Raw genomic sequence first — 8337 nt, 5'->3', positions numbered from 1 at the left:
AGGTCGTTTGTGGTTCGATCTTGATGCAATTTTAGAGTGTTGCTCCTGACGACGAGTGCTACGTATTGACTGGTGTCGATCGTTGGAATTCCTCTCCAATCACTTGGTTGCTAATACCTACTTGGTGAGATTTTTCTTTATTATTGTTGGAATCCACTTTAGGGTGATGAATTTATGTTTAATCCAAGAATGCTTGTATTCTTGATGTGGTGATAACCTCTAGATATTTCTCTAGGGAAGACAAATTGTAAACTCATTATTGTTGATAGTGGAAGATTTAACTGGACTAGGTCCCGTGGTTTTTACCTTCGCATTGGAGGGTTTTTCACGTAAAAATCTTGGTGTCTTGCTTGTGGGTTTGCTTGATTATTATTTTGCTATTGTGTTACTATTTAATTTGCACAAAGAGGGGTAGATTAATTCCGCTGAGCATCTGAAATTGGTGTTCACACCTAACAAAGTAGTATCAGAGCCTTTGGTTCATTGTTTGTGTGGAGTTCTTGTGTGAATTAAATGGAAGAGTCATCTAATAGCATGGTTAAACTCACAGCTTCCAATTATTCAATTTGGAAGATTAGGATGGAAGATATTTTGTATTGCAAGGAATTGTTTGACCCCATTGAATTGAAAGGTGTTAAACCAGTTGCTGTAACCAACGATGATTGGAAGAAATTGAATAGGAAAGCCGTTGGATATATTAGGCAGTGGGTTGATCAAAGTGTCTTTCATCACGTAGCCAAAGAAGTTGATGCCTATGGTCTTTGGCAGAAGTTAGAGAGTCTTTATGAACGAAAGACTGCTCAAAACAAAGCCTTTGTGATAAGAAGGCTTGTGAATTTGAAGTACAAAGATGGGCATAGTGTTACGGAGCATCTGAGTAATTTTCAGGGAATGTTGAATGAGTTGTCTATCATGAAACTTGCACTAGATGATGAGGTGCAAGCATTACTTGTGTTGAGTTCTTTGCCAGACAGTTGGGAAACCTTGGTGGTGTCACTCAGTAATTCGGCTCCCAATAGTGTGATAACTATGGGTATGGTAAAAGACAGCATGTTCAATGAAGAGGCAAGAAGGAAAAAGCAAGGTATTTCTTCTCATTCAGAAGCACTTGTTATAGAAAGGCGGGGGAGAAGTAAAAGCAGAAAACCTCACAGGTATGACAGTCATGACAAGTCAAGAGGAAAGTCCTATTCAAAAATGGACATAAAATGCTTTCACTGTGGCAAGCCTGGGCATATAAGAAGAGATTGCAGAAAGTTTAAGAGGGAACAGTTGAAAGGAAAAGAAGAAGAACGTCAAGAAGAAAAAGACACTACAGCAGTTGCATCTGATGGTGATGTGGTATTTGCTTTTGATGAAGCTTATGCTAATCTCGCATGTGATGAATCTATGTGGGTAGTTGATACAGCAGCATCTTTTCATATTACTCCACATAGAGATTTCTTCTCTTCCTACACCAGTGGCGATTTTGGTTGGGTTAGGATGGGAAATGAAGCAAAGTGTAAAGTTGTGGGCATGGGAGATATACAGCTAGAAACCAGCATTGGGTGCAAATTGATGCTCAAGGATGTCAGACATGTTCCTGAAATGCGCTTCAACTTGATTTCTATTGGGAAACTTGATGATGAAGGCTACCACAATTACCTTGGAGGTGGACAGTGGAAACTGAGCAAGGGTTCTCTTATCTTAGCCAGGGGAAAGAAGAACAACACTCTCTACAAGACAGCTGCAAGACTAGTCAAGGGAGATGCGATTGTTGTTGAGAATGAAAACTCCACTGAGCTATGGCACAAGAGGCTTGGTCACATGAGTGAGAAGGGACTTCAGATTCTCGCCAAGGAACAGCTCCTACCTAATAATAAAGGTACGTCACTAACGCCCTGTACTCATTGTCTTGTTGGAAAACAAAGAAGAGTTTCTTTTCAAAAATCTTCTTCATCAAGAAAGTCTAATATTCTTGATTTAGTTCACACTGATGTCTGCACTATGAACACTAAAACTCTAGGTGGTGCACTTTATTATGTGACTTTTATTGATGACCACTCTAGAAAGGTATGGGTGTTTGCTTTGAAAACCAAAGATCAGGTATTGGGTATGTTCAAAGTCTTTCATATGAAGGTTGAAAGAGAAACTGGAAGGCAGTTAAAATGCGTCCGTGCAGACAATGGTGGTGAATACAGAGGACCGTTTGAAGAGTATTGCAAAAGCCATGGGATCAGGCTTGAGAAAACTGTACCCAAGACTCCGCAGCATAATGGCGTAGCAGAGAGAATGAACAGAACCATCTGTGAGAGAATCAGGTGTATGCTCTCTCATGCAAAATTGCCTAAACATTTTTGGGGTGAGGCAATGAGGACAACAGTTGACTTGATAAATCTTTCTCCTTCAGTTCCTTTGGATGGTGACATTCCTCAAAGGGTTTGGACAGGGAAAGATGTTTCTTTTAAGCTCTTAAGAGTGTTTGGCTGCAGGGCATTTGTCCATATTCCTAGAGATGAGAGGTTAAAGCTTGATAGCAAAGTCAAGCAATGTATCTTCATGGGTTATGGGCATGAGGAGTTTGGTTACAGATTGTGGGATCCAGTTAATAATAAAATCATACGAAGCAGAGATGTCGTATTCTTTGAAGATCAAACCATTGAAGACTTGGATCAGAAAAAGGCAGAGTCTCTCAGTGAATACCGTATTGATTTGGATCCAGTTATTCCTCCTTGTATGATGCATGATGAACACATGGGAGATGTACAAGAAGAACAGGTTGATACAGTTGGTGAAAATGGTGAGCCTACAATTGATAATGTGGAGTCAGAAGAGCATCTAGAGCAAGCTTCTTCAGAACCAGCCGCTGAGATTCAGTTGAGAAGATCTACCAGAAACCGACAGCCTTCCAGAACGTATTCAGTCAATGAGTATGTGTTACTTTCTGATGGGGGAGAGCCAGAAAGTTATCAAGAGGTTATGCTACATGACCAGAAAAATCAATGGTTAGAAGCCATGCAAGACGAGATGAAATCCTTGCATGAGAATCACACATATGATTTGGTGGAACTGCCTAAGGGCAAGAGAGCACTCAAGAATAAATGGGTGTTCAGATGCAAGATTGAACCAAACAGATCACAGCCAAGGTACAAGGCGCGACTAGTTGTAAAGGGGTTCGGTCAAAAGAAGGGCATTGATTTTGATGAAATTTTCTCACCCGTGGTAAAGATGTCTTCTATCAGAGTTGTTTTGAATTTGGCTGCCAAAATGAATTTGGAGATCGAACAGCTTGATGTGAAGACTGCTTTCCTTCATGGTGACTTAGAGGAGGAAATTTATATGGAGCAACCAGAGGGGTTCACAGCTAAAGGCAAAGAACACCTTGTGTGTCGGTTGAAAAAGAGCTTGTACGGACTCAAGCAGGCACCGAGACAGTGGTATAAGAAGTTTGATTCTTTTATGGTTGATCATGGGTATGAGAGAACTACAGCAGATCATTGTGTGTTTGTGAATAAATTCTCTGATGGAGAATTTATTATTCTCTTGCTATATGTGGACGACATGTTGATTGTTTGTCGTGACACTAGTAAAATTGACAGACTGAAGAAAGAATTGAGTAAGTCCTTCGCTATGAAGGATTTGGGACCCGCAAAGCATATCCTTGGTATGAAGATCTCTCATGATAGGAAGAAAAGAAAATTGTGGCTATCACAAGAGAGTTATATCGAGAAGGTATTGGACAGGTTCAACATGAGCAAGGCAAAACCGATGAGCTCTACACTTGCAAGGCATTTGAAGTTGAGTTCAAAGCAAAGTCCTACAAGTGAGAAAGAAAAAGACGAAATGAAGAAAGTGCCTTACGCATCAGCCGTAGGTAGCTTGATGTACGCCATGGTGTGTACGAGGCCTGATATCGCTCATGCAGTTGGAGTTGTTAGTCGGTTCCTTTCTAATCCTGACAAAGAACATTGGGCAGCTGTGAAATGGATTCTCAGGTATCTCCGAGGTACTTCGAGAGTATGTTTGTGCTTCGGCAGTGGTCAACAGGTGCTTGATGGGTTTACAGATGCAGATATGGCTGGAGATATTGATTCTAGAAAATCTACTTCAGGGTACCTGATTACTTATTCAGGGGGAGCAGTGTCATGGCAGTCCAGATTGCAGAAGTGTGTTGCTTTGTCTACCACAGAGGCAGAATACATTGCTATTACTGAAGCGGCTAAATAATTGTTATGGATGAAAAAGTTCTTACAAGAATTGGGTTTACAGCAAGAGAGGTATGTGCTTTACTGTGACAGTCAGAGTGCCATCCATCTCAGTAAGAATTCAACTTTCCATTCAAGATCGAAACATATCGATGTTAAGTGTCATTGGATTCGTGATGCACTGGAGGATAAGCTGTTACAGATTGAGAAAATCCATACTGATGACAATGGGTCAGATATGATGACAAAACCGTTGCCTATGCAAAAACTTGAAATTTGCAGAAGCACGGCGGGCTTGGTGGAGCCCCCCACATAATCGGGAGGGGGAGATTTGTTGGGTGGTCCCTCTTTATGTGGGGACCAGCCCACGAGGCAGGAAACAGCTATATATATATAAAGAGACAAAAAGAAGAAAAGAAAGAAGAGTGAGTGCGGCGCAGGGAGAGTGCGGCGCAGGGGAGAAAGAAAAAGAAAAAGAAAAAGGTTATTCCTTTTTTTTCACATCCGTCAGAGATTGGAAGGTCGTTTGTGGTTCGATCTTGATGCAATTTTAGAGTGTTGCTCCTGACGACGAGTGCTACGTATTGACTGGTGTCGATCGTTGGAATTCCTCTCCAATCGTTTGGTTGTTAATACCTACTTGGTGAGATCTTTCTTTATTCTTGTTGGAATCCACTTTAGGGTGATGAATTTATGTTTAATCCAAGAATGCATGTATTCTTGATGTGGTGATAACCTCTAGATATTTCTCTAGGGAAGACAAATTGTAAACTTATTATTGTTGATAGTGGAAGATTTAACTGGACTAGGTCCCGTGGTTTTTACCTTCGCATTGGAGGGTTTTCCACGTAAAAATCTTGGTGTCTTGCTTGTGGGTTTGCTTGATTATTATTTTGCTATTGTGTTACTATTTAATTTGCACAAAGAGGGGTAGATTAATTCCGCTGAGCATCTGAAATTGGTGTTCACCCCTAACACCAACCCCAACAGATTGTGGTTGTACAGGCAATGCCATGCTGGGCATTGGAAAGAACCTGTCCGCCTGCCTATTAGTAAGACTGGTATTCTCACACTGTAAAGCAGTTCTCCTTATGCATCCACCAGAAAAATCTGACAAATTCCAGTCGCTCTACGACTTCTGAACAAAACCTTTCAAACAGCTACAAAAAGGCAAGGATTTTCCGTTGCAGCTACCAAATGCCCCGCAAAAAGGATAAACCTCGCATTGTGTTTTCGGTTGAACCCAAAACAAATTCCACTGATTGGTAGTCGGTAACCATGTTAGTTGTTTAATCTGCCCAGAAACATCCAACACTAATTGAGAAAACATGGAAGGATCGTAAAGAGAATAGGTGAAATAACTCTCATTTTTGTTGTCAACAAAACTGAAGTTGTAGAGATAATTGGATTCGTTGAGATAATTGGACCTCATTTCAGGAACTAAGCTAAAACTCTTCCCATCCCAAGCTCCACTAGTCCAATACTGAATGGACCTATTCCACAGAATAATATACGAACTGGTATTTGGCTGTTGCTCAAGCGAGAAGAATCCTGGTGTAGGATCCTCCTCATTCTTCCATGAAATGAGGCGTTGGTTTTCATTGGTAATTTTGTTGAATGCAAGCTTACTACCAGGAATCCATGTATGAGCTGGGTGATCAAAACTTTGCCATAAATATTGTGATGAATTAGACCCATCTCTCACAACAAGATTTCCTTCGTCTAGAAGAACGGCTTCTACTGGACTTGAAGTGTTGGAGTTCAAATTTGTGGACCAAACTGGAATTTGGAACTCATTGTAGAGAACCAACTTACCATCCGAGATTCTTAATACAGAAGAACTTATATCAGAGACTGGTTTATCTCTGTTTGCCACCCAAACAATGGTTTGGGTTGAGACTTTACTTGTACTGTACCACATGCCTATGTAGTATTTAGAAGAGTTACCTGGTTTGAAGAAACCCAGTACAAAGCTCCCACCTGCAGAGACGATGGTTTGGTCACCAAAGAGAGATTGGTTGGCGGAGATGGTGTCAGCTCCAAGGGAAAGATGGTTGTTGGCAGATAAGCCAAGGAAGAGAAGAGAAAGCATGAGCCATGGATTCTTCTTGGTATCCATGGTTGCAAGGAATTTTTGCATAGTAGGCTTAATAGCTAGAGAGAGAATCCTGGAGAATACTTGTATCATTTCCTTGTGGCGTGTGTTGAAACAGGGGAAGTTGATATAGTCAATTAACCAACTAATACGCCCTTCAAAATATCAATTAATGAGCTTGTGCTGAAAATTCTTTTCTCCTCAACGACTTTTCCGAGGAACCCCAAATCACGGTGTGATGTTTGTTTGTTTGGTTTTTTTCATTTTGAGTACGGTAAGGTGTTAAGGGTTGAAAGTAGGTGATATAATTTTCACCGAACGAAGTTTTACTTCACAGTGGAGGGAAAGAAATTCATTCAATTTATTCTATTAAAACAATATGTTTTTACAAATATCTACTAATTTTATATGCGTTTTTAAAAATGTACATCATGAAGAGGTTAGTTGGTCGCACACGAAAACCTGGATCAACAATGCATTGAAGGTAAGAAATAGAAAAATGATCAAAGTGACCCACCGGTAGTCCTAACTGAAGAGGTCAGTGAGTTAGACACGGAGCCTTGAAGCAACAATGCGGTGATCCTAATTGAAGAGGTCAATTGGTCGCACACATAGCCCTATATCAACAACGTCTGGAAGGTAGGGAAAAAAGAAATGTGAGAGTGACCTGCTGGTCATCCAGCGCGGATCACTCTAATGCTTATATCAGTGAATGACTTTGAGAAGTAAATTAAACAGAGAGAATAAGTGTGCTTGGTAGGGAGAATGGGTGTCCCTCTGAATAATCCAACCCCTTTCCTATTTTTAGAATTTCCCATGCCCAGTCAATTGAGGGAAGAGATTCGAGGCTCACCGAATTTAATTATGTGGCACCCACTCTCTTAGCTCACCTTTCCGTCATTTTCTAGTTCTATTAGAATGCTAGTAATTCAGGTGGCAAGAACTAGGATACTATTGATGTTGCTTCTTTTTGTGCCCCCTATATCTGATCAGTCATGATAAATTTGGTCCAACTAAACTAATCGAGTTAGGTCAGGTCGGCCCAACATAGATGACGTACAACCAGCTTGTAGGCTCCTTTGCTAGCGGGCCTGGCTTAAAGTGTAAAGTGTATTTAAGGTGGGCTGGTTTAATATCCAAGGAAGGCCTACTCTCAAAACGTAAGAGTGTACAAGCAGGACGGTTATTAACCGCTAATTGCTAATAATTGCATAATTGACTAGACCAGTTGCAGCTGGCTTAGGGTTAGAAAAAAACGATTAATAAGTAATAACCGGTAACCGGTTTGTAATATATATTATATAATTAATAATAACGTGGTTTTGGTATAGGGTTTGAAGCTCTTCTTACTACTTTTCCTTTCTCAATTTTCTCATTCACATTTCACACTCTACATCCAGACTCTCAAAGCTCACACTCTCTTAGTCACTCAGCACTCAGGCTCTCCCAAGACTCCTATGTCCACTCTCGACAGCTCTCTCTTCAGCTTCGAAGGTACGATGTTTGTTTGATTGCTAAGACTGCCCAAACAGTATTAGTCGTTTCTAAGTGTTTGGTTGTTTTAATTTGTAATGTTTGTTTCCCCATTCTACTAATATATATGAATCCATTCTGTATGGCTGAAATGATAATCAGTAGAGAGTTACTAACGAGGCTGACATTACAAGCCCATTTTGTTTGCCTTGGAAATAGCTATTACTCATTTTATTATATGGCCTACATAAGTTTAAAATAGGCCTTAAAAAGAAGTTTAAAACACTAAAAGTGGCTCAAAAGACCCATTATTTGAAAAGCAATTAATAGTTAAACTGTCTGTTGCGATTAAATGCAAACCAGCCTAGCGGTTAGGGACAAGGATCCTCTACAGTCCATAATGAATTGCAGAGGATCCAGTTCATGGCTAGGATCTCTCCTTAGAGATCTTAAGGCCATCGACCTGCCACGTGACACATTAAAAAAATATTATTATTTTACTTTTAAAAATAAAGAAAAAAACAAAATAATAAAAAATTAAAAACAAATAAAAAAATAAAAGGGTGGCCGGCCACCCCATGTTGC

At 40.2% G+C, this 8337-nt stretch overlaps 1 pseudogene; it reads right to left on the bottom strand.

Moving 5' to 3' along the window:
• Window positions 1-6303, bottom strand: part of LOC132182572 (G-type lectin S-receptor-like serine/threonine-protein kinase At2g19130) — a 12093-nt pseudogene extending 5790 nt beyond the window's left edge.
• Window positions 6304-8337: the final 2034 nt, after the last annotated feature.

This window comes from Corylus avellana, chromosome ca5, assembly GCF_901000735.1.
Source record: "Corylus avellana chromosome ca5, CavTom2PMs-1.0".
NCBI lineage: Eukaryota > Viridiplantae > Streptophyta > Magnoliopsida > Fagales > Betulaceae > Corylus > Corylus avellana.
The sequence above is the reverse complement of the archived record's forward strand: the minus strand, read 5'-3'. Positions and strand labels throughout refer to the sequence as shown.